This window comes from Marmota monax, unplaced genomic scaffold (genome assembly GCF_021218885.2).
Source record: "Marmota monax isolate L192 unplaced genomic scaffold, Marmota_monax_Labrador192_F-V1.1 WCK01_AAM20220418_F8-fsc00066, whole genome shotgun sequence".
Lineage (NCBI taxonomy): Eukaryota > Metazoa > Chordata > Mammalia > Rodentia > Sciuridae > Marmota > Marmota monax.
Window position 1 is genome coordinate 132505 of NW_026692805.1, and position 22724 is coordinate 155228.

Genomic DNA, 22724 nt, shown 5'->3' on the forward strand with positions numbered 1-22724 from the left:
TCTTCACTAGCATGGCTAAGGGTCTGTCGATTTTGTTTATTTTTTCAAAGAACCAACTTTTAGTTTTGTCAATTTTTTCAATTGTTTCTTTTGTTTCAATTTCATTAATTTCAGCTCTGATTTTCATTTTTTCTTGCCTTCTACTTCTTTTCCTGTTGTTTTGCACTTCTTTTTCTAGGATTTTGAGATGAAGTATGAGATCATTTATTTGTTGTTTTTTTTTTTTTTTTAAGGAATGAACTCCAAGCAATGAATTTTCCTCTTAGAACTGCTTTCAATGTGTCCCATAGATTCTGATATGTTGTGTCTGTGTTTTCATTTATCTCTAAGAATTTTTTAATTTCCTCCTTGATGTCTTCTATAACCCATTGATCATTCAGTAACCTATTGTTCATTCTCCAATTGATGTATGCTTTTTCCTTCCTTCTTTTATCGTTGATTTTCAGTTTCATTCCATTATGATCAGATAAGATGCATGGTATTATCTCTACTCCTTTATATTGTCTAAGAGTTGCCCTGTGACATAATATATGATCTATTTTTGAGAAGGATCCATGTGCTGCTGAGAAAAAAGTGTAACTGCTTGATGTTGGGTGGTATATTCTATATATGTCAATTAAGTCTAGGTTATTAATTGTGTTATTGAGTTCTATAGTATCCTTATTCATCTTTTGTTTGGAAGATCTGTCCAGTGGTGAGAGAGGTGTGTTGAAGTCTCCCATGATTATTGTATGGTGGTCTATTAGACTCTTGAACTTGAGAAGAGTTTGTTTGATGAACATAGCTGCACCATTGTTTGGGGCATATATATTTATGATTGTTATGTCTTGTTGGTGTATGGTTCCCTTAAGCAGTATGTAGTGTCCCTCTTTATCCCTTTTGATTAACTTTGGCTTGAAATCTATTTTATTTGATATGAGTATGGACACTCCTGCTTGTTTCTGAAGTCCATATGAGTGATATGATTTTTCCCAACCTTTCACCTTCAGCCTATGTATGTGTTTTCCTATCAAATGCGTCTCCTGTGGGCAGCATATTGTTGGGTCTTGTTTTGTGATCCATTCTACTAGCCTGTGTCTCTTAATTGGTGAGTTTAAGCCATTAACATTTAGGGTTATTATTGAGATATGGGTTGTTCTTGCAGCCATATTTGTTTATTCATGTTACTAAACATGGTTTGTTTTCCTCTTTGATTATTTTCCCCCCTTAACTGTCCTACCTCCCATTGTTTGTTTTCATTGTTATTTTCCATTTCCTCTTCCTGTAATACTTTGGCTAGGATGTTTTGAAGAGATGGTTTTCTAGCTGCAAATTCTTTTAACTTTTGTTTATCGTGGAAGGTTTTAATTTCATCTTCCATCCTGAAGCTTAATTTCACTGGATACACAATTCTTGGCTGGAACCCATTTTCTTTCAGTGTTTGAAATATGTTATTCCAGGATCTTCTAGCTTTCAGAGTCTGTGTTGAAAGATCAGCTGTTATCCTGATTGGCTTACCCCTAAATGTAATCTGCTTCCTTTCTCTTGTAGCTTTTAAAATTCTCTCCTTATTCTGTATGTTGGGCATCTTCATTATAATGTGTCTAGGTGTGTATCTCTTATGATTTTGCACATTCGGCGTCCTCTAGGCTTCTAGGATTTGGGATTCTGTCTCATTCTTCAAGTCTGGGAAGTTTTCTCGTATTATTTCATTGAATAGATTGCTCATTCCTTTGGATTGGACATCTATACCTTCCTGTATCCCAATGACTCTTAAGTTTGGTCTCTTTATGTTATCCCATATTTCTTGGATGTTCTGCTCATGGTTTCTTAACAGTCTTTCTGAGCTGTCTATGTTCTTTTCAAGTTGAAATATTTTGTCTTCATTGTCTGATGTTCTATCTTCTAAGTGTTCTACTCTGCTGGTAGTATTCTCAATTAAGTTTTCAAGTTGGTTTATTGCTTCCTGCATTTCTGGGATTTCTGTTTGTTTGTTTTTTATAACCTCTATCTCCCTGTATAGTTGATCTTTTGCTTCCTGGATTTGTTTGTTTAATTCATTGTCGAAGTGATCTTTCATTGTCTGATTTTGCTGTCTAATGTCTTCCTTGAGACTCCAGATCATCTGAAGCATGTATATCCTGAATTCTTTATCTGACATTCCATCTGCTGCAGCTGTTAACTCTTCTAAAGTTGAGTTGACCTGCATTGCTTGTGGTCCTTTCTTTCCTTGTCTTTTCATACTGCTTGCGTTTCTTTCCGCTTGGTGAAACTGTTGTGTTTTTGAAAAAAATTTCCCCCTATATATTTATATTGCTCTTGTATAGTTGAAAAGTCTCTCTTGTAGGGTCGGGCGGCGGTCTGCCTACCTTGCAGGCATGGGTGGCGGCTCTGCTCTGCCCGTCCTCCAATTGGTGTGACTTGTCTACCACGCCCGCAGAGCCCTGGGCCTGTTCTGCAGGACGGTCGCAGGTACGCCTACCTTGCAGGTGCAGGCAGCGGCTCTGCTCTGCCCTTACTCCAATTGGGGTGACGTGTCTACCATGCCAGTGGGTCGCTGCACTTATTCTGGGAGCAGGAGGCGGCTCTGCTCTGCCCCTACTCCAATTGGGGTGACATGTGTACCACGGCGGCAGGCCGCTGAGCCTGATCCGCTGGTCTGTCGCAGGTCTGCCTAACTTGTAGGGGCGGGCGGCGGCTCTGCTCTGCCCCTCCTCCAATTGGTGTGACTTGTCTACCACACCTGCGGCCTGCTGGGCCTGTTCCGGGAGCGGGCGAAGGCTGTGCTCTGCTCCTACTCCAATTGGGGTGATGTGCCTACTACCCCGGCCGGCCGCTGGGCCTGTTCCACCGGTCTGTTGCAGGTCTGCCTACCTTGCAGGCGTGGGCGGCGGCTCTGCCCTGCCCCTCCTACCACTCCCGCAGACCCCTGGGCCTGATCTACCGGTCAGTCGCAGGTCTGCCTACTTTGCGGGCACGGGTTGTGGCTCTGCTCTGCCACTACTCCAATTGGGGTTACGTGACTACTATGCCAGCAGACCGCTGGGCCTGATCCTGGCACTTGCAAAGGCTCTGCTCTGCCCCTACTGCAATTCGGGTGACATGTGTGCCACGCCGGCAGGCCGCTGGGCCTGATCCGCCGGTCTGTCGCAGGTCTGCCTACCTTGCAGGAGCGGGCGGCGGCTCTGCCCTGCCCCTCCTACCATGCACGCGGTCCTCTGGGCCTGTTCTTCCAGTCGGTCGCAGGTCTGCCTACCCTGCGGGTGCTGGTGGTGGCTCTGCTCTGCCCCTCTGGCTTGATGACAAAGTGAGTGATACTTGGGTGTTTGTGCCTCACTTTCTTTACCAGGAGACCCACTGTTTCTGTCACCGCTGGTATCGATGAAGTTCTCTCCTCCACCGCTTTATGATGACATCAGATCTCTGCCATGTTGGTATTCCATGTGAATGGCAGCATTTCATTCCCTTTGCTGGGTGACCAAAGCAACGTGTGAGTCCTGACCGGCCCTCACAAGCCCCGTCTCAGTCCTGTTGCCACTTCCTATGAGGGCTCGGTTGGTATTTACCTCCACAGTATTCAGCAGGACCTGGACTGAGAAGCAGTTTCCGCGGGTTCTTTAGCCATGGGCCAGAGCAGTTCCGGGAGCCGGAATTCAGCCGCTTCGGGCTCGGTGTATGTTCTGATAGGAGCAGGCTCCAAGAAGCAGTTTCCGTGGGTTATTTAGCACTGAGCCTGAGTAATTTGTCTGCGAGCCGCAGGTGAATGGCAGCCTGAAATTACCTGTTCTATGGCTGAATGAGCTGCAATCGGTCAAAAACAGGGATGGTGACGTCAGCTCTCCAAGATGGTGGCCGCTGGCTTCCTCTGTGGTCTGACCAGTGTGGAGAACCGAATTGGACCGCTTCCTTCCCCTGTCTCAAACCCAGAATTCAGCACTGAGTATGGTGATTGCACAGCTGGCAGAAGCCCGCAGAAACTGCAGTGCTGTATCTTTGCGTTGCTATCTCCTCGTTTCCCAGTGCGCGCCACAGACTCTAGCCGCAGGGCGATTTGCTGAATAAGCAGTGTGACCCTCCATGCGGACAAATCTCTCTCATTTGAGCCCCCGTAGCTGATCCTCGTGCGATGGAAATCCTTCCTCTAGGTTTGGAGCACCCCAATTTTTCTGGAAATTCCTAACAATATAGCTTTTACCCATTGTAACTCATCATTCTCCCGCACAGTGACGCGGTACACGGGGGTAATGCTCTCCCTTCGCCACCATCTTCCGCCGAATCAATTAGTTTAAAAAAAAAAGACTACCGAGAGAGAGACATCATTGTACTTGCCACCAGTTCTGAGTTGCAGTGCCAAATTTAATCATTAATAGTACACAGACTATTTGTTTGTGGACCTTCATGGCTCATGCTCCTTTACTTATAGGTATAGAAAGGGATGGACTATTTCCTCAAATTTTTAGCAATAATTCTCAACTGTTTGAAGATATTGCTCATCCAATAAGTTTCTCCAAAATACCCTTGAACTTCTCCATTCCCTTGCCAGACAGAGCTCTTTTTGTTGCTGTTGTTGTTGTTTTGTTTTGTTTGTTTGTTTGCTTAAATTGATTTAAAATAAAAGATGAAAGCAGAATGCATTACAATTCTTATTACACATATATACCACAATTTTTTATATCTCTGTTCTTACACATAGTATGGTGAAAACAAATTTGTGTCTTCATACATGTATTTTGGATAATGATGTCTATCACATTCCATCATCCTTGCTAATTCCCTGTCCCCTCCCCTTCCCTCTCACCCATCTGTCCTATTTAGAATTCATCTCTTCCTCCCATGCTCCCCCTCCCTACCCCACTATGAGTCAGTCTCCTTATATCAGAGAAAACATTCACCATTTGTTTGTTTGTTTGTTTTGGATTGGCTAACTTCACTTAGCATTATCTTCTCCAATGTCATCCATGTACCTGCCAATGCCATGATTTTACTGACTTTTATTGCTGAGTAAAATTCCATTGTGCATATATGCCACATTTTTTTTTATCCATTCATCCACTGATGGGCATCTAGGTTGGCTCCACAGTTTAGCTATTGTGAATTGTGCTGCTATAAACATTGATGTGGCTGTGTCCCTGTAGTATGCTGATTTTAAGTCCTTTGAATATATTCCAAGGTGAAGGAGAGATGGGTAAAATGGTGGTTTCATTCCCAACTTCCCAAGGAATCTCCATACTATTTGCCATATTGGCTGCACCAATTTTGCAGTCCTACCAGGAATGGATGAGTGTACCTTTTCTGCCCACATCCTCATCAACACTTATTGTTGTTTGTCTTCATAATAGTTGCCATCTGACTAAAGTGAGATGATATCTTAGAGTAGTTTTGATTTGCATTTCTCAAATTGCTAGAGATGATGAGCATTTTTTCATATACTTGTTGATTGATTGTACATCCTCTTCTTATGTGTACCTGTTCCAGTCCTTAGCCCATGTGTTGATTGGGTTATTTGATTTTTGGTGCTCAGCATTTTGATTTCTTTATATACCCTAGAGATTAGTGCTCTGTCTGATGTGTGAGGGGGAAAAGGTGTAAGCTTTCTGTTAACTTCACAGATTATTTCTTTTGCTGAGAAGAATTTTTTTAGTTTGATTTCATCCCATTTATTGATTCTTGGTTTAAATTCTTGAGCTATAAGAAAGTTGTGGCCTAATCCCACATGAAGAAGATCAGAACCTACTTTTTCTTTCATTAGACACAGAGTCTCTAGTTTAATTCCTGGGTCCTTGTTACATTTTGAGTTAAGTTTGGTGCATGGTGAGAGATAGCTATTTTTATTTACTTTTTGCTGATAACAACATAACACAACAAATAAGAACTGCTTTTGAGATTCAAAAAAACTCAATAAAAAATGACATGCTGCTATCTTGGTTCTCCTGCAACAAAATAACCTTCAAGAAGAACAAATCAACACTGGCCTGGTGGTACCAGGCTCACAGCAGTCCCATTCCACCCTACCATGGTGGTGCATACACCCAGCAGAGCCTAGCTTCTGGTGCAGGACCACACCTTCTGACCAGCAGAGTACTGTGGAAGCCAAATTTCAGCCCAGACCACCCACAGCCACCTGACTGCAAAGAGAGGTCAAGCCCAGTGTCCCAGATTCACCTGTCATGTTTCTCATGATAAAAATACTAAGGGTAACACCAGGACAACCAGGCTGCATGAAATAACCACACAAGAAACAGAGATACCATTTTTTTTTTGGGGGGGGGGTCCTGTGATGCCTCCTCTGACCTTAAGTGTCTTCAGAGAGAGAGAGTGAGTGCATACTGAACCTTTTTGTAGAGAAGAAGCCATTCAAATGAGGCAAGAGATCTGGTTTCAGGGATTGAGACTATCTTTCTGAACTCTACTGTCAGCAGGTTGGCTGACATCTATGAAGGCCATACCCAAAACCAGAGCAAGAGAAATGGACATACAAAGGGCATTTCCATGGAACATTCTATCCCAAATAGAGCAAAGGGGTAATATCACAAAAGAATAGGTGAGCATAGCTCAATCCATGGGGTAACATGCCTACCTCTGAAGATGCATCCTCAACCTCCAGGACTGGGGCAATGTCCAGGTCACATCATAATGTAGTGATGGTGAGAACTTCTCTGCTCCAGGGAGGATAATGTGAAACATTCAGACTGGCTGCCCACATTTATCCACACCAACTTATGCAAAAGCATTCATTGAGGGACACCAGTAGAGTCTGGGAGGCCAACATTGAGTCAAGGTACAGACAATATGCACAGGTACTACAAGAATATAGGTAAAAAAAAATGTAATATCTCAGATCCAGACTGCAATAAAGGAAGACACAAACAGAAGTTGAAAAAAATAATGGAGGAAAGTGCCCCAAACAAACAAGGACACTATAATAACAGAACCCATGGACAGTGAAGTTGATGAAATGTCACAGAAGGAGTTCAAAAGGTTATAATTAAAATGATCTGTGAATTTATAAATTACCTAAAGGAGCAAACACAGGCATAAATTTATCACTTCAACAATAAGAGAGAAAATACAGAGATAAGAGAGAGATAGAGACTCTAGAAAAAAAAGTCAGAAATCCTTGAAATGAAGGATACAATAAAGCAAATAAAAATTTCAACAGAGAGCATAAGCAATAGACTATATCACTTGGAAGAAAGAATGTCAGATAATGAAGACAAAGTATATAATCTAGATAATAAATTTGATCACACAGCGAAGACAGTTAGACATCATGAACAGAACATCCAAAAATAATGGGACAGCATCAAAGGACCAGATTTAAGAGTTATAGGAATAGAGGAAGTCACAGAGTTTTAAACCAATGGAATGCACAATCTCTTCAATGAGACAATATTAGGTAATTTTTCAAGAATGAAGAATGAATTGGAAAACCAAATACGAGAGGCTTCCAGGATACCAAATGTACAACATTACAACATATCTACACCAAGGCACATTATAATAAAAATGCCCAGCATACCAAATAAAAATATAATTTTTAACATCACAAAAGAGAGAAATCAGATCACATATAGGGGGAGATCAATTCATATCTCAGCAGATTTTTCAAACCAAGCCCTCAAAACCAGGAAACTGTAGATCAACATATACCAAACTCTGAAAGAAAATGAATGCCAATGAAGAATCTTATATCCAGCAAAACTAAGCTTTAGGTTTGATGATGAAATAAAAACCTTCCATGCAAACAAAAGATAAAAGAATTTATGGTTAGAAAGCCTGTACTACAAAACATCCTCAGCAAAATATTCCAAGAAGAGAAAATGAAAAACAATGATGAAAATCATCAGAGGGAGGGATTACATCAAAGAAAAATCTAATCAGAGGAGAAAACAAGTCACATTAAATATAAAAAATAAACAAAAATGTCTGGGAACGCAAATCATGTCTCAATAATAATCCTGAATGTTAATGGCCTAAACTCACCAATCAAAAGACATAGACTAGCATATTGGATTAAGAAAAAAAAGACCAACAATCTGCTGCCTCCAAGAGACTCATCTCATAGAAAAAGATATCCACAGACTGAAGGTGAAGAGTGGGGGGAAATTGTACCACTCACATGGACTGTGGAAGCAAGCAGAAGTTTCCATCTTCATATCAAATAAACTAGACTTCAAACTAAAGTCAATCAAAAAGGATAAATGAGGACACTACCTTTTACTCAAGGGAACCATAGACCAATAATTAAGACTTAACAATTATAAATATATATACCAAAAACAATGAAGCATCTACATTAATCAAACAAACTCTTCTCAAGTTCAAGAGTCAATAGACCACAACACAATAATTTTGGGTGACTTTGACACACCTCTTTCTTCACTAGAAAGACCTTCCAAACAGAAGCCGAGCAAAGAAACTATAGAACTCAATAATATAATAAATAACTTAGACTTAACTGACACATATAGAATAATTTATCCTTCAATGAGAGAATATACTTTCTTCTAAGCAGCACATGGATCCTTCTCTAAAATAGACCATATACTATGCCCCAAAGTAATCCTTAGCAAATATAAAAAAGTAGAGATACTACCCTGCTTTTTATTGAATCATAATGGAATGAAATTAGAAATCAATGATAAAATTAGAAAAAAATTCCATTCCAACACCTGGAGACTAAATAATACTCTTATGAATGGACAATTGGTTGCCAAAGACATCAAGGAGAAAATTTAAAAAAAAAATTAGAGGTAAATGAGAATACAGACAAAATATATCTAAATTTCTGGGGCAATATGAAAGCAATCCTAAGAGGAAAGTTCATTGCATGGAGTTTATTCCTTAAAAGAAAAAAAAAAGTCAAGAATTAAATGACTTAACATTACATCTCAAAGCCTTAGAAAAACAAGAGCAAATTAACACCAAAAGCATCAGAATGCAGAAAATAATTAAAATAATTAAAATTAAAGCGGAAATCAATAAAATTGAGAAAAAAGAAATAATTGAAAAAAAAATTGACAAAACAAAAAATTGGTTCTTTGAAAAAATAAATAAAATTTGCAGACCTTTAGTCATGCTCATGAAGAGAAGAAGAGAGAGTACCCAAATCACTAACATATGTGATGAAAATAGAAATATCACAACAGACATTATGGAAATACAGAAGATAATTAAAAACTATTTTAAAAACTTGTACTCCAAAAAATAGAAAATATTGAAGGCATCAAAAAATTTCTAGAGTCATATAATTTGCCCAAACTGAATCAGGATGATATAAACAATTTTAACAGATCAGTTTTGAGTGAAAACATAGCAGATGCCATCAAAAGTCTACCAACCAAGAAAAGACCAGGACCAAATGGATACACAGCCAACTTCTAAAAGACCTTTAAATAAGAACTAGTATCAATACTCTTCGATTTATTTCAGGTAATAGAAAAAGAGGCAGAACTTTCAAACTCATTCTATGAGGCCAATATCATCCTTATTTCAAAAACTAGGCCAAGACACATTAAAAAAAAAGAAAAAAAGAAAAAAAAATTCAGACCAATATCTCTAATGAACGTAGATTCAAAAATTCTCAATAAATTCTGGCAAATCAAATAAAAAAACATATCAAAAAGACTGTGCACCATGATCAAGTGGGATTTATCCCAGATATGCAAAGATAGTTCAACATATACAAATCAATAAATGTAATTTATTACATCAATAAGCTTAAAGATAAAAATCATATGAACATCTCAATAGATGCAGAAAGGGCATTTAACAAAATACAGTACGTCTTTATATTCAAAACACTAGAACGAATAGGGATAACAGAAATATATCTCAAAATCATAAAGACTATCTATGCTAAGCCACAGGCCAATATCATTATAAATGGAAAAAAGTTGAAGGCATTCCCTCTAAAACCTGGAACAGGACAGGGATGCCCTTTTTCACCACTTCTATTTAACATAGTTCTTAAACACTGGCCAGAGCAATCAGACAGATGAAAGAAATTGAAGGAATACACATAGGAAAAGAAGAAATCCAATTGGCACTATTTGCTGATGATATGATCCTATACTTAGAAGACCCTAAAAGTTCCACCAGAAAATTTCAAGAACTAGCAAATAAATTCAGCAATGTAGCATGATATAAAATCAACACCCATATATCAAAGGCATTTCTGAATAACAGTGATAAATCCTCAGAAATCTGAAATGAGGAAAACTACCCCATTTACAAAAGGCTCATAAAACATAAAATACTTGGGAATAAACTTAAAAGAAGGTGAGAAATCTATGAAATGAAAATTACAGAACCCTACAGAAGGAAGTCAAAGAAGACCTTAAAAAATTGAAAGTTCTATCTTGCTCTTGGATGGACAGAATTAATATTATCAAAATGACCATACTTCCAAAAGCAATATACATATTTAATGCAATTACAGTAAAAATCCCAATGGTATTCCTCATAGAAATATAAAAAGCAATCATTAAATTCATATGGAAAAAATAAGAGACTCAGAATAACTAAATCAATCCTTAGCAGAAAAAGTGAAGCAGGTGGCATCACTATACCAGACCTTCAACTATACTACAGAGCAATAGTACCCAAAACAGCATGGTATTGGCACCAGACTGGTAGACCAATGGTAGAGAATAGAGGACAACGAGTCTAACCCACAAAATTACAACTATCTTATATTAGACAAAGTTGCCAAAAACATGCATTGGAGAAAAGATAGCCTTTTTAACAAATGATGCTGGGAAAACTGGAAATCCATATGCACCAAAATAAAATTAAACCTCTATCTCTCACCATGCACAGAACTCAACTCAAAACGGATCAAGAACTTAGGAATAAAACCAGAGATCCTGCAACTAATAGAAGAAAAAGTAGGCCCTAATCTTCATATGTGGGATTAGGCCTCAACTTCCATAATAAAACTCCTGTGGCACAAGAATTAAAATCAAGAATCAATAAATGGGATGAACTCAAATTAAAAAATTTCTTCTCCACAAAAGAAACAACTTGTGAGGTGAATAGAGAGTCCATATCTCGGTAGAAAGTCTTTACTCCTTTCATATCAGATATAGCACTCTCCTCTAGGGTAAATAAAGAACTCAAAAAGCTAAACACCAAAATAATAATAATAATACAATCAATAAATGGGTGAAGGACCTGGAGAGATACTTCTCAGAAGGTTATGTACAATCAATCAATCCATAAAAAATGTTCATCATCACTAGCAATTAGAGAAATGCAAACAAAACCATTCTAAGATTTCATCTCACTTCAGTCAGAAAGGCAGATATTATAAAGACAAACAAGGTGAGAGTGAAATGAAAACTGTTTAATAAAATGGTATTCTGATATAAAAAAAATTAAAAAAAAATAAAGACAAACAACAATAAGTGTTGGCATGAATGTGGGGGAAAAGATACATTCATATACTGATGGTGGGACTTAAAATTGATGTAGCCAATCTGGAAGTCAGTATGGAAAGCAGTATGGAGAATTCTTGAAAAATTGGGAAGAGATCCACAATTTGACCCAGCTATATTCTCCTCGATATATACCCAAAGGACTTAAACACAGCATACTACAGGGACACAGCCACATCAATGTTTATAGCAACACAATTCACAATAGGTAAATTGTGGAACCAACCTAGATGCCCTTCAATAGATGAATGGATAAAAAAAAAATGGCATATATACACAATGGAATTTTACTCAGCAATAAAAGAGAATAAAATCAGCATTTGCAGTAAATGGATGGAGTGAAAGAAGATAATGCTAAGTGATGTTAGTCAGTTCAAAATAACCAAATGCTGAAGGTTTTCTTTGATATAAGGAGGCTGATTCATAGTGGGGTAGGGAAAGGGAGCATGAGAGGAATAGTTGGACTCTAGATAGGGCAGAGGTGTTGGAGGATAATGAAGGGGGCATGGGACTATAAATGATGGTGGAATGTGATGATCATTAATATCCAAAGCACATGTATGAAGACAAAAATTGGTGTGAATATACTTTGTACACAACCAGAGATATGAAAAATTGTGCTATATATGTGTAGTAAGAATTATAATGATTTCTTCTGTCATATATAAATTAAAAAAAATCAAAGCTCTACATCAAACTTAAAGACTGCTTTGTGATGTGTATTGTATGCACATTTGTTGAACTCAATTTACCTGAAATGATTCTCTATAAAATTATACTATTTTGTCAAATTATATTCATGGACCTTGGTACAATAAATTCCAACAAAATCTCTTTAAACTAACTGCCCAAATTGTAAAAACTAATTCTATTCAAATTAACAAGCCTATGTTTTTCACTTTCTTTTAAGGGTAGGCTACACACTTACTTGACCAATGACAAAAGTTAATTTCATGGTTTAATCACTACAGTCTGTTAACATATGGCATATTAGGTATACTTCTCTTGTTAACCTTGTTTGTTATCAAAAGTCTTATTAACTGTATGCCTGAAGCTGAACAAAAAAAATTGTCTTAATAACTCAGATTGTTCAAGACTTAGAGTTGTGAACTGTTTCAGGCCCTGATCTTGGACCTACCTGGGGGTCTTGCTTATTGTGCATCAGGGAAATCCTAACATAGAATGCTATGTTTTGTGCAAAAATGCTGTCACAATATTGGCAAGTCCAAATTTGTTGCCTGTTTAACAAGGAGTATTTCCTCTGTAGGTGTAAGTTCATCCTACATGTCAATTTCTATACTCTTGGTGTCTGGATTCCCATAAGATGGTATGTTATGTATCACCTCTGGTCTATTGTGACTGTTATATGTAAATTGGCATATATCCATTATAAAAGCTATTTTACTGTACAATAAAGCAGATGTTATTCTCTGAAACCTTCTTTGAAGGGGTTTCTCCATGCCCTCAAGTTTCCACAGTTGATGCTGGACAATTTCAGGTCCCTCAGGATTTTTTTTGAATTTTTTTGTTATTTTTTATGTTTGTTTTTACTCTGTCAGACTCTCTGTATAGGTCTTTGTTTTCAAAGACCGCCTAATCTTTAAGGAGACTACCAAGAGTTTAGCAAGATAGCTTCAAGTAGAAGTAGCACTTTCTATTTCTATGACAGAACAAGAAGCAAGTTTTATCCTAGCCATGTACTAGTATGTGATTTTGAACATAATGTTTAACTCTCTTTGTTATGTATGGCCTCATCCAAAAAGGAGGTCCACAGGACAGGGTCGAGGAGAATGTGGCTTCAGAGTCACTAATCAAGACCTCCAGAGACCAAACAGAAAACAGATCTGATTTTATTGCAGAGTTACCATGTATTTATACTCAGGCAGTAGCTAAGCAGATTACAGGCAGCCACCAATGCAATGTCTGCTAACTTTCCTTGCAGCAACCAATCAATAAGTGGGCCATGGAGCAAGCACACAAACTGCAGTGTATGGCCCGGGGATGTGCCTCACACAAGCCAAGCCTAGCATGAGGGGAGTGGCCTGCCACTCAGAGGCTGTTAACATATGCCATGTATGCAGTAATCCAGGCACTTTTTCCCACAACTCCCCACTCTGACTCTGCTGCAAAGATTTCAGCCAGTATTGCTGTTTTTCGTTGGGTGGTCTTCACATGGTTACATAACCATCTCACAACAAAAGAAAATATTATCACTATTATGAACAGTAGGGCCAGGGTAATAGCTTTATAAGGATTAGTTAATTCAGCTATCAGGTTTTTCCAATATTCTGTCAATTCGTGGAAGCAAAAAAAGGTTTTCAAGATAGACACCTTTGTCTCATTGATTTTGACAATTGCCTTGGTAAGGTTATGCATAGTCATAAAATATTTAGCATTCTAAGCACCCTTAATATACTAAGAAAAATTGGAGAAGTGTAAGGTTATATCTGCATATTGGGTGACACAAATACTCTAAAATTTAGGGTCACAAGTCAGCCTTTGCAACATAAACAGAATATCTAGTTTTTCCTGATAGAGGTCTAGTTCTTGCTGAATGACTAAGATAGAAGCTTGGGACAGTATATTTAGTCATTTAGAATGGCATAGTCTTTTGCAATGGTAGTAGACAGTCTGAGCAGTCAAAATGCTCTGAGTGAGTAAAGCAGCAGCAGTGGTTGTGGCATCAATGGTGGCTACCAGGGAAATAATCCCAGTGATGATAATGCTAATTGCCTACCTTGTCCAGTGTAGTATCTCATTCAGAAGATTCTTCATCTCCATGTCCCATGGACTCCTCGACTGGAAGGTTCACTGGAAGCCAGACTCCTGGGGACAGTTTATTCTGAGAATAAATATACATTTATCTTTCATAGCCTGGGTTAGACCATTTGTTAGCCAGCAGAATATATTGACTGCATAAAGGATCTCTGTCTTAGTGAAATTTATGCCATCAGTATCATTGATTATTAGCATGGCAAAGGGTTGTGTAGCACAAGCTTGTGTATAGTGGGTATAAGCATAATTTGGCACAAAGACAAATCCATGTATATATAATGTATAGTATATTAAGGGTGCTTGGGATGCTAACTATTTTATGAATATACATAACATTACCAAGGCAATTGACAAAATCCATGGTCCGTGTATGGACTCAATATAGCTGGCTGCTGCCCATTTTATGGGTCTAGCAGCTTTCAATATTGGTGTGATATCCATAATGCCATACTGATTTCCTACATACCCGTTGGTAGTGGCTTGTTCTGTATAGCAGTTACTGCAGTAGCTCATGTGGTTTGGGGGCACATTAGTTACATTCCAGGGGGCTGCACCTGCCCAGGCACATACATGTTGTTCTTCCCCAGAGAAGTTATGGCAGTAACACATTGATTCCATGGGATGTTATCATTATCAGAGGGGGGCATTCCAAAAAGCATTGTTGGGTACATTGGTAGCAAGGGTTTTTTGCATTTCCCATGAGGCAGTCTCTGGTTATAGGTAGAATTAACTATAACTCTAATGACAGTGGGAGATAACCCAGCATATGACTTATTATTATTATCTACAAGAGTTTCATTTGCAAGAGCAAAACAGAGAGGACTGCCTGGAATGTTGTAGGAACAGATGAAGCAAGGCCCTGAAGATATTAGGAAACAGTTTTATTTGGCTGCAGCCAAGTTCAGAGAACACAGCTTTTCTGTAATCAATCAATCACCTGAACCCTGAGTTCAGGTAGTTTCAAAGTTTTATACCCAGCATGTAAGGGGAGAGGCTTACAAATTTGCAATCTACAGAAGTTCACATAAAAGCAGCATTTTCTCTCAATGTTTGGGGCAAGTTAACCCTTCAAGTACAACACCTGAAAAGTGGAGAGATTCTTTTTCTCCCCTTTCTTTCCTCCCCCTGCCAGCTGTAACTATAGGACCCAATTGGTAATTTCTCTTATCTTAAAAATGTAGAAATACCTGTGAAGCCCAGCTCAAGGACAGAGGCTTTGTTTGCACATTTTTACAAACTACTATATTGGATATGTTTGTGAAAAACTAGTAAGGGGGTGTACAGCACTTGAAGTGCTGGTATCTTCTTAGCCAGTGGCCAAGTAAACAGGGTGACACAAAAATACAAATTTTATCTACATTGAACTCTTTTGCTGGCATTCCTAAAGATAGCTATGGTAAAGATATCTGGAGAAGACCAGTTAAGGCTTTTTTGTGGAGAAAGGGGGTGCAACTTCATAATCAAGGTCATAAACTTTTGGTTGTGGGGATGCACCACTGTGTTGGCAATGTGGCTTCTTTGTTTGGCCTTTATATTAAACAGAAATATGGAAATGCCCCTGGGGGCTTGTTAGGGGATATTGCCACCTCTGAATGAAGAATGACCAATATTCCAAGTGCCTTGCATCTTCTTTCAACTGATGGATTCCTAAATTTTGCTTCTTGGGCCTGACCCCTGCCCTCAGTCTGACACTGCAGAAAGGCCCAGTGCTGACTATGCATGAGGCACCTTGGAACATTCAAAGATTAGACTTAGCTCTTGTACTCAGTCCTTAAAAGGAAAGTCTGTTAAAAGGTATCCTTCTGTTAAATGGTGCAGGTAACAGTGATCTTGGAATTGGACTGCTTAAACCCAGTAGTCACTAAGCCTTCTGCTTACCAACTGAACAACAAAGGATGGCAAGTGCAACCTGTGATGTTGGGAAGAAGGGTGTACCTGGGCTTTGCTCATCCTTCACTCACATTCATTTCTTCTTAGTGTTCTTTGTTTGGCACCACTTAACCTTTTTTCGGTGTAGGCCCTCTGGTCAAGTCTGTCTTTGACTTTCATAATTTCCTCTCTTTCTTTAGAGTCAAGAGGTTGTTCTGGCCATACCTGTATCATCTGTGCTAATTGCAGGTGCCCTCACCTGGATCAGCTCATGTCTCCTCTTGCCTACAGATTACATCAAGGTGGAAATAATGGACCCATGAGATACCAACCACAGCTCATTTCCTGTAGATTCCCTACTTCCTCTACTGCTCGAGCTTCCAGAAATGTCAAGTAGGAGTTCCCCAAAACTGAAGAGTGGAAGCAATGTAAGCATCCATTGATGAGGAATGGATAAACATGTTGTCCATCCACACAATGGAATATAATTCATTCCACATTATGTTAAGTGTAGTCACACAATCGCAAAAGGACACTTACTATGTAGTTCTGCTTAGATGATGCATATAGAGACATCAAACCCACAGAAACAGAAAGCAGGGGACTGGATGATGGGCATTGGGTTGGCAATATTTCATGAGTGCAGAGTTTCTGCTATGAAGATGAAGTCTAGCAATAGATGGTGGTGATAGTGAATGTACTGAGACTTCTGAATTCTATGTGCACTTAAAAATGGTAAATATGGGCTGGGATTATGGCTTAGTAATGCAGCCAATGTTTATAGCAGCTCAATTTACAATGGCTAAGCTGTGGAAGCATCGTGTATGCCCTTCAATAGATGAATTGATAATGAAACTGTGGTATATATATACACAATGGAATATTACTCAGCCTTAAAAGAGAATAAAATTATGGCATTTGTAGGTAAATGGATGGATCTGGAGAATATCATGCTAAGTGAAGTAAGCCAATTCAAACAACAACAACAACAACAACAACAACAAAGGCTGAGTGTTCTCTCTGATAACTGAATGCTGATCCATAATAGGAGGGTGGAAAAAATGGAGGAAGTTTGATGGGGAAAAGGGAAGGGAGGGATGAAAGGGAGCATTCAGAGAGAAAAGATGGTGGAAGAGGATGGACATCATCAACCTAGGTACAAATATGAATGCACATATAGTGTGTTGTTACATCAGGTACAACCAGAGAAATGAAAATCTGTGCTGAAATTGTATAGAAGAAACCAGTATGCTTTCTCCTCTCTAGTCCAGGACTACAGACTTCTGGGTATGTCTCTAGCCACAAATAACAGCTGCTTTAAAGGAGATCTGACTGCATCCATCACAACCCCACTGTCAAGAAGTTCTAGAAGAAAACATGCAGGTGATTCCTATCACTATAGCCTCTCAGAACAAAGATGTCTCTTTAAAGAATGCAGAGTAGTTTCACCCACTCCTACAGAACTAGCCTTTAAAGCCCACTGGGTCATCTGGGCCTTGGGCAATGCACTGTGCAAGAGAAAGCTGATTCTGATACCAGTGGGCAAAAGAGGTGAGAAAAGTGAGTGTCTGGCACCTAGATAGCCTTCATCCTCCATCAAAGAGTAAGTACTACCTCAGGGAGGGAGATCCTGGGAACAAGGGAGAAATGCCTTTCTGGCAATAATTGCTAACACTCAACCCCATAAGTAATACCCCAAATGTGGTCTACTGGGTAACCCTAAGGGGACTGCCTTATGTAGGTTCAAGGTCAAGACAGCCTGCTAGGAAGGCTGAATCTCCTGCCTGGAGAAACTCCTTCCCAATTTCAGGTACTGCAATCAAAACCCTCACTGAACTGGAGGCCATAGAGGTGGAAGGAAGTGAAATCCTCCAAAACCCGGGCATTGAGGTGCTTGGGAAAACAACAAGGAATGTGGAGTGAGGTGAGGGTCAGGATCAGGTCTCAAAGATCCAGATTTGGAGGCCATTCAACTTCTCTGCATCTTAGATACTGGAGATACTGACAGAAAGTTGATTAGAATAGCCAAAGAAGAAGGGAATCACCCAAGAATTCAAGTTTTCTCCCCCTTCAGACTTTTCTCCGCACTAGGAAATAGCCTACAAAGTGTTCAGCTGCCAGGCAGGAACTTAGAAACACTTGTGATTGTGGGCAAAGAGCTGCTCATGGCTAACTTCACTTGAAGCTGTTTCTTTATTTCAGAAACTGCTCTTTAGAAAAGGCCTTAAACCAGTCAAAGATACACAGCTGCTCTTCTAAGTGTCCTAGGGTAAACTTTGCTCACTATAACTCATTATAATGCTAAATTATGTGCCATAAATGAAGTGCATCTGACATTTATTTGGTTTGCTTTGCTTTGGTACTGGGAATAGAAGCCAGGGATGCTTTACCACTGAGCTACATTTTATGGTAGAGATATCTCAGGAGAAAAGAAAAAGAACATGATTCCATCTGTATCATTGTGAGCCCTCCATAAATCAATCTTGAACATTCTTGCTACTTTGTAGTATACAAATAGAATGTCCATCAGGAATGCCTATTACCTCATATGAAGAAAAAGACTAGTATGTAAAAGGAAACTAAGTAGAATATATAAGAGATCACTTTCTACACTAAATGTTCATCCTTAAGATAAGAATACACTGAGGCTAGATGCACACAAATAAACACTACTTCCTGTTGAACACCCTGGAGTCTCCTGTCTGTGTGAGAATCCCATGCAACATTTAATTTTGTTTTGTTTGAGGCAGGATCTCACTTATCTTATCCTTCTCTTTGCTATATATTTATAATGACCAGCTTGCTTAGAAGTGTTTATATCCTATGAGAAGTGAAAAGAACATCTGAAAAAAGATTTCAAAGAACTCTTAAATAAATAGTTGTCTACAAAAACTCACATGAAAACCAACTCAACTTCTTTTTAGAAATATTACATATCGTATACTATTTAAAAATAACTTATCAAAACTGATTTATGCCCATGTTCGCAACTCTTCTCAAATTATTTTTCAAATGTCTAACACAAGAGTTTTTTATGGAAATAATTCAGATGACTTCTATAGAAAGTGTCAACAGGGCTGAAGATGTAGCTCAGTGGTAGAGAGCTTGCCCAGCAAGTACAAGGCCCTGAACTTTAATCCCCAACACTGAAAGAAAAGGAAAGGGAGAAAGAAGAAAGGAAGGAAGGAAAAAAGAGAGGGGACAGGAGGGGAGGGAAAGGAATGAGTCATTAAAACAAAAGGACAAGTGGTACAAATATAAATATATGGTGTACTAGCTCTTTAAAAATTTACAGACCTGTACAGTTTTAGTTACATCAAACTGTGTGATATTATGACTATATAGAATGGCACATAATAAGTTCTGCCTTAGCCTGGCCTAAACCAAATCAATTGGTGAATGACCTGGAGAGGACTTCTCTCTGGTTTGAGTGAGACTGTCTTGAACCTTCCCTGGTTCAGAATTTATAGCATAATGGAGGGACCAAGACTTCCCTGATGGGCAGTGTAGTGTGCTAGGCCCCTGAGATCCCAGGACCAGGGCTGCCCATGCCCATGCCCACAGCCCCTCCCCACCACTCACTAGTTCAAAATGGTCTGCTCCATTGCCTGGTGCAGGTTTTTTTCTGACCAAAGTCCTGAGTGTTCACAGCCTGTTTTTGCATGGATGGGCATGGTATGGTTGTAGAGGGAATAGCCAAAGTAGCCTTAGCATGATGGAGGGGTAAGAGCTGTATCTCAGACATACTTGGGGGTGGTCCTGGAAAAAGTAAGTAGGGTTGTGGTCTACCTTGACTGAAGAAATGGAAACACACCCTAGTCCTTATGGCTGTCCATGGGAGTTGGTGATATGTACAGCTATTAGATTTTTTGTTGTTCTCTTGTTTTTGTGGAGAAGTTATCAATCTGTATGAAGCAGGCATTACATGATAAGAGATTAAAAAACTTGCTCTAAAATTTTTGGACTAATTCAAGAAAAATGTCAACTACTTGAAAATGTTAGTTTTGTTCAAAAAGAGTATGAAGGCTTAGAGTCACCTTTAAAGGATGTCATTTTGGTGAAGGAGTAAGTAAAAGCAGAAAACTTGGAGGCAATATATGAAATCCTGGAGAGGTTCATATCTAAACTTGAGGATGAAATACTCTTTCTAGAAAAAAAGCTAAAAGAAGGGAAAACATTCTCAACGGGATGAATTGATGGTGGATATATAAAAAAGGATTAAGTCCCTAGAAGATGAATCAAAATCCCTTAAATCACAAATACCTGAAGCTAAAACAACCTTGAGAATATTTCAACTGAATAAAGAAAGAATTACAGTAGCTATAAAAGAGGCTTTGAATGACTTCAGGAAAGTCATAAACAGCTTTTACAAGAAGTTGAAGTATGGAAAGAAAAAGTTAATGGCCTTACTAAACATAAAATTACATTTGAACACTCTAAAGTACATGCAGAACAAGTTCTAAGAGACAAAAAAAAAAATCACATTAAGTCTCTGACTGAACACTTACTGCCAATAAAAGATTTGGCTCCTGTGCTTGAAAAAGTCCTAAGAGATGATGGTTACTTGGAATTGGAATTGAAGAGCGAATCAGAAATTGGTGCTCACTTAGAAGATCAGCCAAAAGGGGCTTAGAAGAAACTGGTTTATGATGCTAAGTTAAAGGCCTCTTTAAAAATCTTAGAAAGAGAAAAAAAATAAAATTTATACTTTATTATCTGAAGTAATTGAAACAAAGGAAGACCTGATAGAACATATTAAAAATCTTAAGACAGAGCAAGCATCTTTGCAAGCAGAAAATATACAGTTTGAAAGTGAGAATCAGAATATTCAGCAGAAACTTAAATTCATGATGGAATTATATCAAGAAAATGTAATTAAACTCCAAAGAAAATTAATAGGAGAGGAAAATTACCAGGTAGAGCAATAAGAAAAACTTTGCAAAGAGGAAGAAAAGATCAGCCATACAACGGAACTGCTGGAGACCAATAGAAAATGAGCCAAAGATCTTGAAGAAGAATTGGAGAGAACCATTTGTTTTTATCAGGGGCACATTATTTACTATGAGAAAGAAGCTCATGGTAATGAGTTGGCAGCTTGGAGTGCTGAAAGATACCTCAATAATTTAAGGGAAAAAATGCTCACAATAGATAAAAATTAACTGAAATAGAGTTACAATTTAAGCTTGTAGAAAAAGATCCTTCTGTGCTTGATGCTTCAAATATAGCCTTTGGCAAAGAGAATTCCCCAAATGGTCCCTCACCATGGGTCAACCTTCATGTGAAATAAGACCTTCTCATTTGGAAAAAAAGGGTACATCCATAATCTCACCTTTGGTGACAGTAGGAGGAGAAAGAGGCTCAAGGGGCCCAGAGAATCCTCTGGACCATCCAACTAGCAATGAAAGAAGAGAATCAAACTGTGATAGGTCAACTTATCCTCAGAGAGCACCTTATGACACAGGGCCCCTGGAACACCCATGGGAACAGGCCCATAGGGTAATGTTCCCTTCACCAGGCCAACCATATTCTGATCCACATCTTCCTCTACAAAGGCAAGATGGATGTAATTCTAAATATGGTAGATTGTCTGGATCAGCAGAACTCAGAAATTTCACTATGCTGCCTTTAGATAAAATGTATGGGCCTACATATTCAGAAGTGGAATCTAGTAGAAATGATACCAAAGTTGATCAAGGTGATTCCAATGTACCTGATTCATCTCTCCCTGCTGAAAACCAAACAACTGTCTATGGCTTTTCTTTCTCATCTTACCCTCCAATCAGAGGTCCATTGTTTTCTGTGGATCCAAGGAGTTGGTTCATGAGAAGAGGACCTTTTCTTCCTCCACCTCCTCCAGGAAACACTTATGGAGCATCTCAAAAATATATACAGTACAGACTTATATGTACTTTACCTAAATAATTGGGCTGTTATTATAAAAATCAAAATTCCCACAACTAAGAAGAATCCTCTTCTTGATATTTGAGTTGTCATAATTAAAGAAATAGTCTTTTTTATATGACTGATGTGGAGAAATATAGTGCAAGGGAATGAAACTAATAGGTATATGATTAAGTGTTTTATTTATAAACTTTTTTTAGTTGTTGATAGACCTTTACTTTATTCATTTATGTATATGTAGTACAGAGCATCAAACCCAGTGTCTCACACATGCTAGGCAGGAGTTCTGCCACTGAGCCACAACCCCAGCTCATGATTATGTTTTAATAACTACTCACAATAATCTAAATGAAAATGAGAATATCTCCATCATTAAACAAATACAAACCAAAATATATAACCAATAACAATTAGATCTGAATTATTTTCTAATGTTTTATTCTTTTTTTAAAGAGAGAGAGAGAGAGAGAGAGAGAGAGAGAGAGAGAGAGAGAGAGAGAATTTTAAATATTTATTTTTTTAGTTTTCGGCAGACACAACATCTTTGTTTGTATGTGGTGCTGAGGATCGAACCTGGACTGCATGCATGCCAGGCAAGCGTGCTACCGATTGAGCCACATCCCCAGCCCAAATGTTCTATTTATTACAGGGATTCTTTGATTCTATAGTGGTTTTACCAAAGGCCTGAAATATTTCCTAGCACTTGGCCAGCATCTACTCTTCTACAATAGAGGAAATGGGTGTGGTAGAATTTTGTTGAAA

General features: G+C 38.6%; 1 pseudogene; it reads left to right on the forward strand.

Annotated features, from left to right (window-relative positions):
• Window positions 1-19863: 19863 nt before the first annotated feature.
• LOC124095175 (melanoma inhibitory activity protein 2-like) lies at window positions 19864-21983 on the forward strand (annotated as a pseudogene).
• Window positions 21984-22724: the final 741 nt, after the last annotated feature.